The sequence below is a fragment of the Myotis davidii genome, unplaced genomic scaffold, assembly GCF_000327345.1.
Source record: "Myotis davidii unplaced genomic scaffold, ASM32734v1 scaffold110, whole genome shotgun sequence".
NCBI lineage: Eukaryota > Metazoa > Chordata > Mammalia > Chiroptera > Vespertilionidae > Myotis > Myotis davidii.
Window position 1 is genome coordinate 2,879,995 of NW_006283436.1, and position 14,538 is coordinate 2,894,532.

The following is a 14,538-nucleotide window of genomic DNA, read 5'->3' on the forward strand; positions in this document are numbered from 1 at the left end:
ACGCCCCCTAAACAAACACTGTTCCTATTAGAAGTCACACCCCATTGTTCCTTCCACCATAACTTATGGCAACTACTAATCTACTTTTTATCTTTATGCATTTGCTTACCCTGGACACTTCAAATAAATTGATCATATAATATGGTCCTTTTGTTATCTGCCTCTTTCACTTAGCATAATATTTTCAAGATTCATTCATGTTGTAACATGTATTAACATTTAGTTTTTTATAGCCAAATAATATTCCATTGTATGGATACACCACATTTTGTATTTCCGTTTAACAGTTGATAGACATTTGTGCTGTTTGCACATTTTGGCTATTGTGAATAGTGCTGCTATAAATATTTATGTGAATGTTTTTGTGTGGGCATATATTTTTGTTTCTCTTGAGTGTATGCCTATGAGTGGCACTGCTTGGTCATGTGGTTACTCTATGCTTAACTTTTTCAGGAACTGCCAAACTGTTTTCCAAAGTGGCTGCAGAATCTCATGTGCTCATCAGTGATGTGTGAAGGTTCTAATTTCTGCACATCCTCGACAACATTTGGTATTATTTGTCTTTTTTTATAGTTACCTTAATGGCTGTGAATGGTATCTCATTGTGGTATTGATATATTTCTCTAATGAATAATAATGCTAAGCATCATTTTATGTGCTTATTGACCATTTTTATAGCTTCCTTGGAAAAATGTTTATTTAAATTTTATCCACTCTCCATTGCTTTCTAACAAGGGTAGATGGGAGGGAGGCGGGGAGGTGGGAGACAGTGAAACATCAATGTGATGTGAAAGAGATACATCTACTGGTTGCCTCCTGCATGTGCTCCTACCAGGGCTGGGGAACAGAACCCAGGATCCTACAGTCTAGCCACTGAGAAAAACTGGCCAATCTTTTCACTTTTTTGATGGTGTCCTTTGATGTACAAAAGCTTTTATTTGATGATGTACAATTAATATATATTTTTTGTCACTTTGCTTTTGATGTCATAGCTAAGAAACCATTTTCTAATCTAAGGTCACAAAAGATTTGCTATGTCTTGTAAGAGTTATATAGTTTTAGCTCTTACATTTATGTTTCTGATTCATTTTGAGTACAGTTTTGCATATGGTGTGTATAGGGGTCCAACTTCATAATATTTCTCATGTGGATATACAGTTGTGCCAGAATCATTTATTGAAAAAACGACTCTTTCCTTATTGAATTGTCTTACTCTATCACGTTTTAAATATACTATCACTTTTAATTTTCAAGAGCTTAATTTTATTTTCTGAATGTTCCTATTACATGTTCTGTAACATCCTGTTCTTATTTTTTTCTGTTTTTTTGAGCATATTAATAGTAGTTGTTTGTTTTTAACATGTCTCTCTAGACTTTTCCCTCATTGAAAAAATCTCCCTCTGAGAGTGACACCAGTAAGATGGTAGGATAGGCAAACTCCCATCAGCAACAATAATTTGACAGCAATCCATGGAAACAAATGCCTCTGTGGGAACTTTGGGATCCAGCCACAGTCCAGGAGCATCCTGCCCTCTCAGGGACCTCTCAGGAGTCACACCTGGTAGAGCTGTGGAGGTAGGTCTCCTGATCTCCATCTGTCAGCAAATTCTAAGATAGGATCAGCTCCAGGCCCTCTCAACCTCAGTCTGGGAGCAAAACTGCTTCCAGTATCTGAAGTCTGATTGAGATCAACAGGCCTGCCTCTGGAGACACAAGGAGTCTCTCTTCCGCTGGGTCCCTAGGTGGGCAGAACTGCCTCACACTGCTGAGACGGGCCTGGGCCAAGTCACAGGGCCACTTCAGGCTCTACAATTGCCAAAAAGCAAAGCAACCCCCCCTTTGATAACCTGATTAAAAAATGAGTCAAAGACTCAACTAGACATTTCTCTAAAGAAGATATACAAATGGCCAGCAGGCATATGAAAGATGCTGCATGTCACTAATCACCAAGGAAACGCAACTCAAAAAACCACAATGCAATATCACCTCACACCTGATGAAGATGTGGAAAAACTGAAACCCTTATACACTTTGTGTGGGAATGCAAAATGGTGCAGCTGCTATGCAAAACAGTATAGAGCAGTGATGGCGAACCTTTTGAGCTTGGCGTGTCAGCATTTTGAAAAACCCTAACTTAACTCTGGTGCCAGGCCACATATAGAAATTTTTTTATATTTACAACCATAATAAACAAAGACTTATATTTTTGATATTTATTTTATATATTTAAATGCCATTTAACAAAGAAAAATCAACCAAAAAATGAGTTCGTATGTTACCTCTGACACGCTTGTCATAGGTTCGCCATCACTGGTATAGAGGTTCCTCAAAAAATTAAAAGCTGAATTACCACATAATCCAACCATCTCACTTCTGGGTATATATCCAAATTGAAACCAGGAAATTGAGATATTAGCACACCCATCCATGTTCATTGCAGCACTATTCACAGTAGTCATGTTGTAGAAACAACCTAAAAGAACGATACAAGAATGGGCAAAGCACATGTGGACTACACATCCAATGGGATATTAGCTTTTAAAAGGAAGGAAATTCTGCGATAGGAAACAACATGATGAGCGCTGGACAAGACACCAAGTAAAATAAGTCAGTCATAGAAGGACAAGGACTTGTGTGATGCATTTAATAGTCAAAATCACAGAATAGAAGAGAGGAATATTGGGCACCAGGGCTGGGTGGAAGGGAAATTGCAAACTGCTGATCGTTGGGCAAGATGAATGCATTCTAGAGACCTGCTGTACCACATTGTGCCTGTAATTGATAATTGCGTATTGTCCACTTAAAAACGTAACAAAGTAAATCTCATATAAATGTTCTTATGACAATAAAATAGTTAAGAAGTCCATTTGCAGACATATGGAGAGTGAAGTTTCGCAAAAAGCATTGTTTGTTGATTTTGGAAAGCATTGCAAACATCTGATATGGGGGCTCTGTCTCACAACAATCACTGGAGGAAGCTTTGAGTGGGGCTGGCCTGTGATAAATCACTTTTATTTATTTATTTTTCTCCTCCTTGGAACATTTGACAGGCAGAGGAGTGGGAAAGGAAGAGAAGAGGCCAGGACCTGGGCTGCTATTTAATAGGCCTCAGGCTGTGCTTGAAATCCCAGGATGAGAAGATACTTTATCCCTATGTATCAGTCAAAGTCTAGCCAGAAAAATAAAAGTCACTCTGGGTCTCTCAGTAGATAAAGTTTAGCCCCCAAACACGGATTGCACAGATGATGCAGAGGGAGCTTGAGGGACCCCAGATGGGGCTTTCCGGTGGGAACTAGAACCATGGAAAGAAGAGCCAGCTGGCAAGGGCCGCAGCTTCTGGAGTCATCATTGGAGACAGAAAGAAGGGGAAAAATTACCTAGTTATTCCCTTCTTCCCACCCTTCATCTTCCAGTGGTTGATGCCAGAGGGCAAAAGGCCTGAAAGGGTGGCTCCCTAAGATGGAGAGCAGAGCAGGCAGGGAAAAGCACAGGCAGGCAGGGAATGGGAACATTTAATAAGGTTTATAGAATGGAGACTGTGTGAAATAATATCTCCCCTGACATGTTCTGTAACACACACACTCGCTCACTAGCATTTTCAGTGCATGTGTGTCCACATGTTTGTGTATGCATATCTTGTATCTTTGTTGCGTCTCTCCCAGCCAGGAGAAAAGTACAAGGTGGATCATTTAAACAGTGTATGTAAAGTGACAGCTAACACTCCTGTTTTCAATTGGCACTTAACATTTACATAATGCCCAAACATCTGTTCTTTTCCATCATTTGAGGCATGGAGTTAGTCCAGTTGATTGCTTGGCGTTATGTACAGAAAACAGCTGGCTGGTTAACTGGAGTTTTGATTATGGCTAAATTGGCTGGATGCTTGTTGTCATGTACCCTGATGTTATGACTGGCTGAAGATGGAACAGAGCCAGTTACAGGGAAAAACCAGTAACAAATATATGAAATGAACTTCTGCATGGAATTTGATTGGAACAGATCATTTATTTCTAGGACCGGATTTAGTTTATCTCTGTTTGTTCTCTATTTCTGTTTTAGCTCCTTGCACTCAGATGTGCCCTGCTATGTATCCAGCATCCTCAGGTTGCTGTGTTCATTTGTCACTAAGGCATCTGGCTTCTGGGACTTTTCTCCCTGGGCAGGACCTCCAGCTTTTCAAACTTTTAGCTTATGTCCTTCCCACCTCCCCCACCAAATCTCATTTGTCTTGTCATTAAGAGATTTGCTCTCTGTTGAGAGCCCAACTTGTCCCAGAATTTGGAGGATGTAAGCCAGACACAAAAAGACAAATACTGTATTATCTTACTTATATATGGAATCCATACAAAAGTCCAACTAGTAGAAGCGGATAATAGAATGGTGGTTGCCAGAGGATGGAGAGTGGGGGAAACAGGGAGATGTTGGTCCAATGCTACAAACTTTCAGTTTTAAGATGAATAAATTATGGAGATCTAATGTACAGCATGGTGATTAGAGTTAATATTGTATTGTGATCTTGAAATTTGCTGAGAGTAGATCTTAAGTATTCTCATCACACACACAAATAGTATGTGAGGTTATGGATGTGTTAATTAACTTGATTGTGGTAATGAGTTCACATTGTGTATGAACTTTAAATCATCATGTCGTACCCTTGAATACATACGTTTTTTGTTGTCAATCATACCTCAGTAAAGCTGGAATAAACAAATCTAATTTTCATGAAGATGTTTGTGGATGATATTGTGTTAATATTTATCTCTTCATCTTTGCATATGTGGATGTGGTCTCAACTGAGATGAAATTCAGGCATAGCTAGCAAACTTTTATCTTGTGTTTGCCAGGAGCATGCTTGTACAAGCTCAGAGAAATGTCTTGGGAAAAGCTGGATGAGCTCTGGACACAGAGCCTCGGCTGTCAAGGGCTGGGCTGGGGCAGTGTGCACTGTGGCTTCGGTCGCCTAGAGCTGTCTCCCAGCACTGCTCAACACACATCTGAGCTAAGTGGAAAGCAGAGAGACTAACATTTTAAGGGAAGTTAGCGAGAGAGGTCAGATTGAAAGAGGACTCTTAGTCCTTGGATCAAAAGTGAGTGAGATGCTCTGTGCTGCGACACAGTCCCTTGCATAGATCTGATTTCTGGAGGGCTCTTCCAGGGACTTGGTACTTGTGGAAACGGTGGCTAAGCCCAGCCAAGGTCACTGCAGGAGCCAGCAGGGGCAGGATTATTAGGAGCAGGTCTGAGATACCCTCTGAAGACCTTGAAACATTGGAAAAGAGTTTAGAGGGGGTGGGGTGGGGTGGAGCAGTAAGGTGGGTGTTACTGAAGGCCTGGGGGGCCTAACACAAATGGATATATATGCTGGAAATATTTAAGTTGTTCCTTTTTAAAAAGAACTTTACTTTAATCCACCTGTGTTAAGGCGTAAGAAAACTCAGGTTATGTTACCTGTAACATATTTACCTTTTACCAGAGCCATTGAATTCTTTGAGTCCAATAAGTAGACCAGTAGTGGAGATTTCAGATCACACCAATGGTAAATTGATGAAGGAAAAATACTTTTAGGCAATTTTTTTTAAAAAAAATATGTTTTTGTTGATTTTAGAAAGAAGGGAAGGGAGAGTGATAGGAAGAGAGAAACATCAATGATAGAAAAACATCGATTGGCTACTTCCTGCACACCTGTTACTTGGGATTGTGCCTGCAACCTGGGCATGTGCCCTGACTGGGAATGGAACCAGTGATTTCTTGGGTTATAGGTCGATGCTCAACCACTGAGCCACCCTAATCGGGCTAGGCAATCTTTTAAGTATTCTTCAAATATTAATGAATTTACTTCTTACCCCACTGGTTTTATTTGTTAGCTTAAGACATGAGGACTTAAAATACTAGTATGTTGTGTGTGCATGCGTAGTATTGCTTATATCCATATCCACCAGAGCCTTATATGGGTGAAGAAAGATTTCAGAATTGCAAACACCAAATATATAGGCTTCATCTGTAGAGAAAAACTCTAGCTTTCATTTAAACTACCTAAATTGCAGTCAGCTGCTGGGAGAAAAATAGAGGCAACGATCCTGTTTACAAGGCGTCTTAGTTCAGCCATCAGATGGTTTTGGTTAAGATGCAGTTTCTCTTCATGCTGATGTTTCTATAAGACATTTTCTGTGAGTTGGAGGCTATCTAACTGCCTAGTGCAGTGATGGCGAACCTATGACACGCGTGTCAGAGGTGACACGCAAACTCATTTTTTTGGTTGATTTTTCTTTGTTAAATGGCATTTAAATATATAAAATAAATATCAAAAATATAAGTCTTTGTTTTACTATGGTTGCAAATATCAAAAAATTTCTATAGGTGACACGGCACCAGAGTTAAGTTAGGGTTTTTCAAAATGCTGACACGCCGAGCTCAAAAGGTTTGCCATCACTGGCCTAGTGTCTTCCTCTTGCTTGTGTTTTTATAGTACCTTTATAGTGATAGTTGGAACTTTTGCCAACCTTTACGGAAAACATTCCTTTGCAGCTTTCTGCCAATGTGTAGAATTGCATTCTTTAACGCACAAAATTCCCATTTGTGTGTGGTTTTCCCTTTGCTTCTTTGGGATTCTTTCTGCTCTCTCTTCCTTCTGCTGGCCAGGAGCTGGTATTAAATCTTTACTCCACCAAGTTATTAAGTATTTAAACTTAGAATAGACTTGCCCTCTCTACCTTGTCTATGCTTTCCTGGAGTGAGACTACATAGCATGTTTACTTCTTGTAGCTACTCTCCATGCCTACAATAACTAGATGATAAATCATCTCCAGCCAGGTTAATATTCTGCTCTCTGGGAAGTGTACTACTACTGGGCGAGGTGGGCCCCACCACACCAAGATTGAGGGGATGGGTGTCAAGTTGTCCATTTGCAGAAGGTTCAGAGCTGTCCCATATACAGGGGTAGGCAAAAGTAGTTTACAGTTGTGAGTGTGCAAAACAGAGTTTATTCTTGTATTTTATAACCATAACCTGTATGTCTTTTTTCATAGGAACAACTGTTAACCTACTTTTGTCCCACCCTGTATGTGGGCCACGACCTGAAGGCTGGAAAACTGGTTCTGATGAGCTGTGCAATATTCCCAATGCCTCTTGTGCTAAAATAATCAATGACCACCTTTCTGACTGACAGCTCCCACAATGGCAGTTTCTGAATCCTCAGTGGGTTTGGATTTAAATCCATTGTCCCTGAGGAACCCAGCAGACCCATCTATGAGGGATTTTACATGACGTCTATTAAAAATATATATTTTCTACCTAGAGGTAAAGCCACTCAAAAAACTTAGATTCATTTTGTTGTTGTTTTGTTTTAGACATAGGGAAACATTTCTCTATTTGACTACAATTGTATGTCCAATTTTTTTTTATTTTTATTTTTGTAAATCCTCACCTGAGGATATTTTTCCATTGATTTTTAGAGAGAGTAAAAGGGATAGGTGGAGGGGGTGAGAGAGAGAGAGAGAGAGAAACGTCAATGTGAGAGAGATGCATTGATTGGTTGCTTCCCACATGAGCCTTAACCAGGGCAGGGGATCAAACCTGCAACCCAGGTACATGCCTTGCCTGGGAATTGAACCTGAGACCCGTTGATTCTGGGGCTGGGGGAGGAGGAGGAAGAAATGCTCTAATTTCTGAGAACACCAACCAGGGCTTATTTGCTTTCAATTATCCTCTCTGAAGCTGAAAGTGATCATTCTGGATCATAGCTGAAGACTTACTTGCCATTTTCTTCAGTTGGAAGAAAGTGTTTAAATTATGAGAGAATGAAAAACAAAACAAAACACTGAGCTCACAATACTTGGCTTCTTTCCTTTGGTGGAGAGGTGGGTGAGAGAAGGGGAACCCCCCCCCTACTAAACCCCCCCAAAAATCCCATGGACTATTCCTTTTGATATGAGTTGTAAAATTTCCCCCAAATCAAAGTCTAAATGAACTCTTGCTGATCTTGAACTAACTTTGAAAGTGGACTCAATGAATATTAATTGAACTAAACCTATTTGTTTATTAAAGAAAACTTTACTTATCTATAAAAAGCCTGTTTGTACCATTTTCCCTTATTTTTCTTTAATTCTGAAGGGCACTGAATAGAAAAATGTACATTTTTTTTCTTACATTGTTTGTGAACAATTCTAATTCAATTCTGTGCAAAATAGTTTTATGTTTTAGTTTGTGACCTTGTACAGAACTCTGTATTTTATGTTCTTCAGGATGCATTGCGTAAATATTTATAACCACCATGTAGTTCTCTCTCTGGGCTCTCATCTTTGACACCAGGTAAGTTTTGTTAGAATTGAATTAGGTAACAACTAGAACAGTAACTCTTCACAGTATTTTCTAATATTTGTAATTTGATACTTATTTATAGGGTGCTTTGTAAAACTTTAATATCATCTTTGAGTCTCTGCTCCAGGGATTGTGTTAAAACAGGCACCATACTCTCCATTTCACAGATGCCAAATTGGGGGCCAAAGTTTCCATGACTTGCTTGGGATGATGTGTTAAGTTAGTGCCAGTATCAAGACTAGAATTCTTACTTTCTACGAAGGTTGGCCTCCGTGACCAAGTATGTTGGAGGTGTGAGCCCTGGACTTAGGCTCAGCTTGAGCGTGTCTGTTGCCCCAAGTGCAGTTGTAATTATCCTCTCTTTTCTGCTTCTTCGTGAAGACAGGAGTTTTGTCTATCTGGTTCACAATTTCAGCCCCAGCAATTTGCACAGTACCTGGGATGTAATGGTTATTCAAGACATATTTGTGAATGAATGAATAATTGAATGAAGTAAATGAATGAAGTACAGAAAGACACTAAAGATCTACTTTGAATAACAATGTATTATGCCTCCTCTTCCCTTTCCCCATGTTCCCTTTCTTATGCCTAAAAACAATATTATATTTTTAAACAATGGAGTTTTGATAATGACTTATTATTTAAGTACTTGGTATGGCTGTAAGGCAAGGAAGCTTTTTTAAAACTCTTGTCTCTTGACTGTTACCCCTGAAAATTAAATTAATCTCTTTGGGTCTTGACAGTCATGAAGAACTCGGATATACTCTGAGAATGTTTTGTGATCTGGTTCTTTCTCTACATTTGGGGTGTGCTGTAAAGGGCTGGGGGTGTATCTTCGTGACATTTTTTCACTTTAACACATTATGATTCTTCACAGAGTTAAAATTCTCCCCCTGAAGAAGCCACCTTTTGGGAAGACACTGGGCACTTTTGGATATTGCTTTTTCTTTTTTAGGGCCCCTGGGGAACCTCTTATGGACATATACCACCATCACACTCAAATACCTATTAGCCACTATAAGTGCCTTTGGTAATGACATCCATTCACAAAAGCCACACACTATTATAAAGTTTTTGTGTATTCCAGCCCCATATCTTTGAAATATTTCAGGAAGGCAGGAGATTTTTTTTTTTTTGAGATTTTACATACACTAGCTAGTATGTGCTTGAAAGAGGAGATGTAGTCATGGCATGGTCTGCTGGCTCTGGAGACACTCTGGAGGCAAGTAAATACTGGATTATTATTTCCATTTCTTTCTGCCACTCTGAATGTGATAGATATTGTGATAAATAAGACCTCTTAAGGAAGGGAGGACAATTGTCCTCTTTTTCTCTTACCTTGCATTTTTACCCTATAAAAGTTTGCAGACTCAAGCCAAACTTGTTGGCTGGGAGCCTAAAGGGATTCCTCATCACATGGCAGGCTGTCGTGGCGTTTTTTATGATAGCTAGTGTTTCTTTTGGTCTACAACCCAGACATTTGAAATATAGGTCAGGGGTTGAAAACTAATGTCTGCTTGTCATATAAAAAGAAATAATTGGCACGAAATGTAGTAAAGAATGCCTGCTATCCTGGCAGCACTGGGTCATTTTTTTTCTATTGTTTTTGGCTGCTATTCCAAGAAAAATAATGGGCAAGTTCATGATGCTTAGAATATATCTTTATTAACTCTGTCAACTTAAGATGTCTTGGGCCCCAAGAAACAGTAGGCCTGGAAGTCTCCGCTTGTGCCATTTCTACACTGGGTACATGACTATACAAACCATGACATAGTAATACAGATGGAATAATGAGTTTCTCTTATCCTCATGCCAGACCTGCTGGGGAAAAGATCTACATCCTTAGCACAGATGGACTAATTGACAGGCCTTATAAGAGGGTGTTTCAGCTCCTTGCTTGCTCTGTCAGAGGTATAAGTGAAAGAAAAGTAAGTGCTTAATAAGTGTTTGCTGAAGGAGTTGGCAGTGAAAGAGAGGTCAGAGGTGGCAGGTATTCTTATAATTTTAGGTCCACTTCCACCTAGACCAGTGGTGGGCAAACTGCGGCTCGCAAGCCACATGCAGCTCTTTGGCCCCTTGAGTGTGGCTCTTCCACAAAATACCGGCTCTTCCACAAACTACCGACTTCTGCGCATGGGCCACGAAGTTTCATGGGCCACAAAGTTTCAACCGCACTGTACGTGCGCGCCCACTCGTGGTATTTTGTGGAAGAGCCACACTCAAGGGGCCACCGTTTGCCGACCACTGTCCTAGACTCTGGGCCTCAGCACACAGGCCTGGGCTTCCCTCTGGATCTCCACTGCAGATCAATTTAGCACCTAATGAATTCTGTATAGCAGACCTGGAAAATGCAGAAAATTCCATACTGGTGAGCTACGTTTCAGACACCAAAGGACTTCTAGAGTCTAGAGATGTCTGAATTTCCTGCAAAGAGGAAAGATTCGGCCTGAGAAGGAGTTCCAAAGTGGATTCCCCTTTCAAAAGCTCTGAAAAGTATGTGTGGGTGAAGTTTGAGAGGTACCATGTGCTCTATGCAATAGCCATGCAGATAGAAAAGGTATACCCAGGTGTGATATAGGCAGGAGTAGAACTTACAGCACAATGAGTTTCTTGCTAGGATACACCCAAATGAAATTGTTTGGGCTAAGATGTGTACCACGTTAACAAAGCCAAAATTTCCAGCTATCTTTTGGGGCTGTGGTCGGCAAACCGTGGCTCGTGAGCCACATGTGGCTCTTTGGCCCCTTGGGTGTGGCTCTTCCACAAAATACCATGTGCAGGCACGCACGTACAGTGCAATTGAAACTTCGTGGCCCATGCATAGAAGTCGATATTTTGTGGAAGAGCCGGTATTTTGTGGAAGAGCCACACTCAAGGGGCCAAAGAGCCGCATGTGGCTCGTGAGCCGTGGCTTGCTGAGCCACAGTTTGTCGACCACTGTTTTGGGGCATCAGCATTTCCATCCCACAAAAAATTTTAGCCTTTTGCTTCCTCTTTTCAGATTCTGTCAGTGTAATATATTTACTCCTGGGATTTAACTTGTCACAAGATATGACTTATTTTCAGCTCCTGTTTTGGTTTGATATGGTGGTTGGTGCCCTGAAGCACACCCCATCAGTGCTCCCTTCCTGCTATCCTTGTGATCACCAGTGATCCTCACTTCCACCTCCCAGTATGTGCATCTCAGGATCTGATTCTTCATCCCCAGGACCACAGAACACTGCCTGGGATCCATTAGCAATAGGCCAGAAATGCCAGGGAATTAACAACCCCTGGGACCAGCCCTCCACTAATGATCTCCACTACATACCCCAACTCTTTTGCCCCTTGGGTGCCGTAATTTCAAAGTGTATGCTTAGCACTGGTTCCTAGAGTTTCCTCAGTGAAATTAAGCTCAAGTCACCTGCAGTGGTAGTTAGATTGATAAGGCAACCTTCTTTATATTCCTTCCTTGTTTTCATACCATTATTCTCAGAATTTTTCCCAAAAAGCTACTTGCACTCAAATCCGTGTCTCAGAGTATCCACCCCAGAGAACACAAATTCAGGCATATCTCTAACATTGGAAACTCTATCTCTATTCTCATATCATTTATGTCCGTTTAAAACCTCTTGCCAAGCCACAGACTTTCTATTTCTACAAAAAGATGGGCGATGATCCAGAGATTTTTAAAGATAAAGTTGTATAAATATGAAAATAACTCATACTTGTGCTAGATATTCCATGATTTGAATCATTCCACCAAGCTAAAAGAAAGAATTTGGGAAAACTAGGATAGTGTAAAAGAGAGTAGAATGGTTGCAGTTTAAGGGGTACCAAAGAGGGGCAACACTTTTAAGGAATGATAATAGCTAATCATTTGTTAAACACTTATGTGCTTGGTAATGTTAAACCATGTATATCCTGATATACTTTTAACCAAAAAAAAGAAAAAAAGAAAGAGAAAACAAATTGAATCATTCTGTCAGGCTTCTTCAGGGTTTAGGAATCTTAATTTAATGTGAACCCGAAGGTGAGTTAAAATAGAAATAAAAAAAGAAGATGGAAAAGAGAAGGGACTGACCAGGAACAATGAACAAGTTGCTTCCGTGGTCTTCTGTCAGAATGCAAATGTCTCTTACTTCCATATATGTACATGGCTATGCACACACACGTTAAATGTATTCATACACTAAATCTATGAGGTAGGTATAACAGGTATAATTATTATATTTTTGCTGCTGATGAATTTATGGTAAGTGGGGTTAAGTAATTCAGTCAGTCCCTAAGGGGCAAAATCCAAATTCAAACCCAAGCCTTGCTTTTGCTAAAGTTCACTTTGTTAACTACATTACTATCATCCTTAGAAGCTTTCCTTGAGGTAGTTCAGAGATATATGATTGCTCCTGTTGATGGATTCAGGAATTCAGTTGATAAAATCAAATAGTTTTTCTTAAGAAGTATTGAGTTAAATATAAATTATGAGAGAAATCCAGATTTACCCTGTTGTATTTTTGAAATTCCTGTAAGAGACTACTTCTATTCATTATTTTATAGCATTCTTAGTAATATGCATTAAATCAATCTAGAAAAATAGGTTGAAGTTTAAGAAATCTTTCTGGTGGGGCATTTTGCTATTAGTCTAAAAGATTATAGCAGATCAGTATCTGTAAATAACATTGCAACTTGAGGCTCAAGTTGATGGTCCTGGGAAAGCTGAAATTCAGGGATCCTTTCGGAGATTAAGCTATGGTTGCAAGACATTTTTAGAAAACTGACATCCTGATAGACTTGGGGGTGGGGGTGGGGGAGGAGGAGAAAAGGAAGAGAAAACAAATTGAATCATTCTATCAGATTTCTCCAGGGTTTAGGAATCGTAATTTAATATGAACTTGGAGATGAGGTAAGATAGGAATAGAAAGAGAAGACATAGAAGAGAAGGGATTGACCAGAAACAATGAATAAGTTGCTTCAGTGTTCTTCTATCAGAATTCAAGGGTCTCTCACTTTCATTTACGAAGTTAGCTTTTTGGATCTACTCTACCTAATAGTTTTAAATTGTTTATAATATTACATACATTCTAGTTTGTTGATATTTAGAAGGTGAGAGTATATCTAATGTGGCTAGCTGTACCAGTTTATTAAAATATTTTCTTTCTGTTAATATATGAGGTGTTATCAAGTGGCATAAGTAATTGACCGTTCAATGTGACCATATGGTATATGTGTTAAGTAGGGAGTCTTCAGATGCAAGAGTCAGAGGACCTGAGTTAAAATCCCTCAGGATTGATGGAATTTACTTTTCTTAAGTAACATGAAGTCTAAAGGTAGGTGGCTGCTATTGTTCAGTGGTTCAGGAATGTGAGGGCCATTGTCTGTGATTCCTAGTTGCAAGTGGAAATTGTAGCTTTACCAAGTTTATACTTAAGGCAGAAATAAGGGGGAATGGATGAAAATAGCTCTTCCAGAACCCTCATGTAAACTTTCACATGTCTCATTAGCCATAACTGGATTCTGTTGGCAACCCATAGCTGCAATAGAGACCCGAAAATGATAGTATTTAGTCTTTCTGCCTGTCTGGCAGAAGGTGAAAGGGAGAAGGGTTTGGGGATGGGTGTCGAATTAGCCAGCCAAGAGTTTCTGTGTAATGTTGGAGTGTTAAATGGGACCAATAATACCAAGTATAAGAGATGATCTCAGCAGGAGATACCAAGAAGGACAGTAATCACCACGGCTGCCCAGAGGTTAAACGAGCTACCCCGGGAGGTAACACAGTCCCCATCACTGCATGTATTTAAGCACTGAGTGAATGAACATTTTGACCACTCTCCCATAGAGAAGATTTAAGCATTAGATGGATAAGTGGTTGAACTAGATCTCCTTTAAAGTTGCTTTCAGATCTTCAAGACTTGATGATACTCTGTAAGCACTCCAACTTTTTGCAGTCCGAAAATTGTTTTCTGTTTGTAACTCACTTCCTTGTCATGTCCACTGGCACAAATCTGCTTTACTGAATCTTAACATATCCAACAGTGAGATACCTAGATAGTCTCTACAAAGAGAATATCTTTATCCCCAACTGTGTGTATAGCTTTTTTTAAAAAAAAACTCTTCCCTGCAGAAATGTTGACAGAATCGATGCCAGAACAGATTCTTTTAATGGACATGCCTTTTTAATTTGATGCATTTTAAACCTTCAGATGCTTCACTAAAGCTCTCACATGTTGTCCTTAGAATGCATAG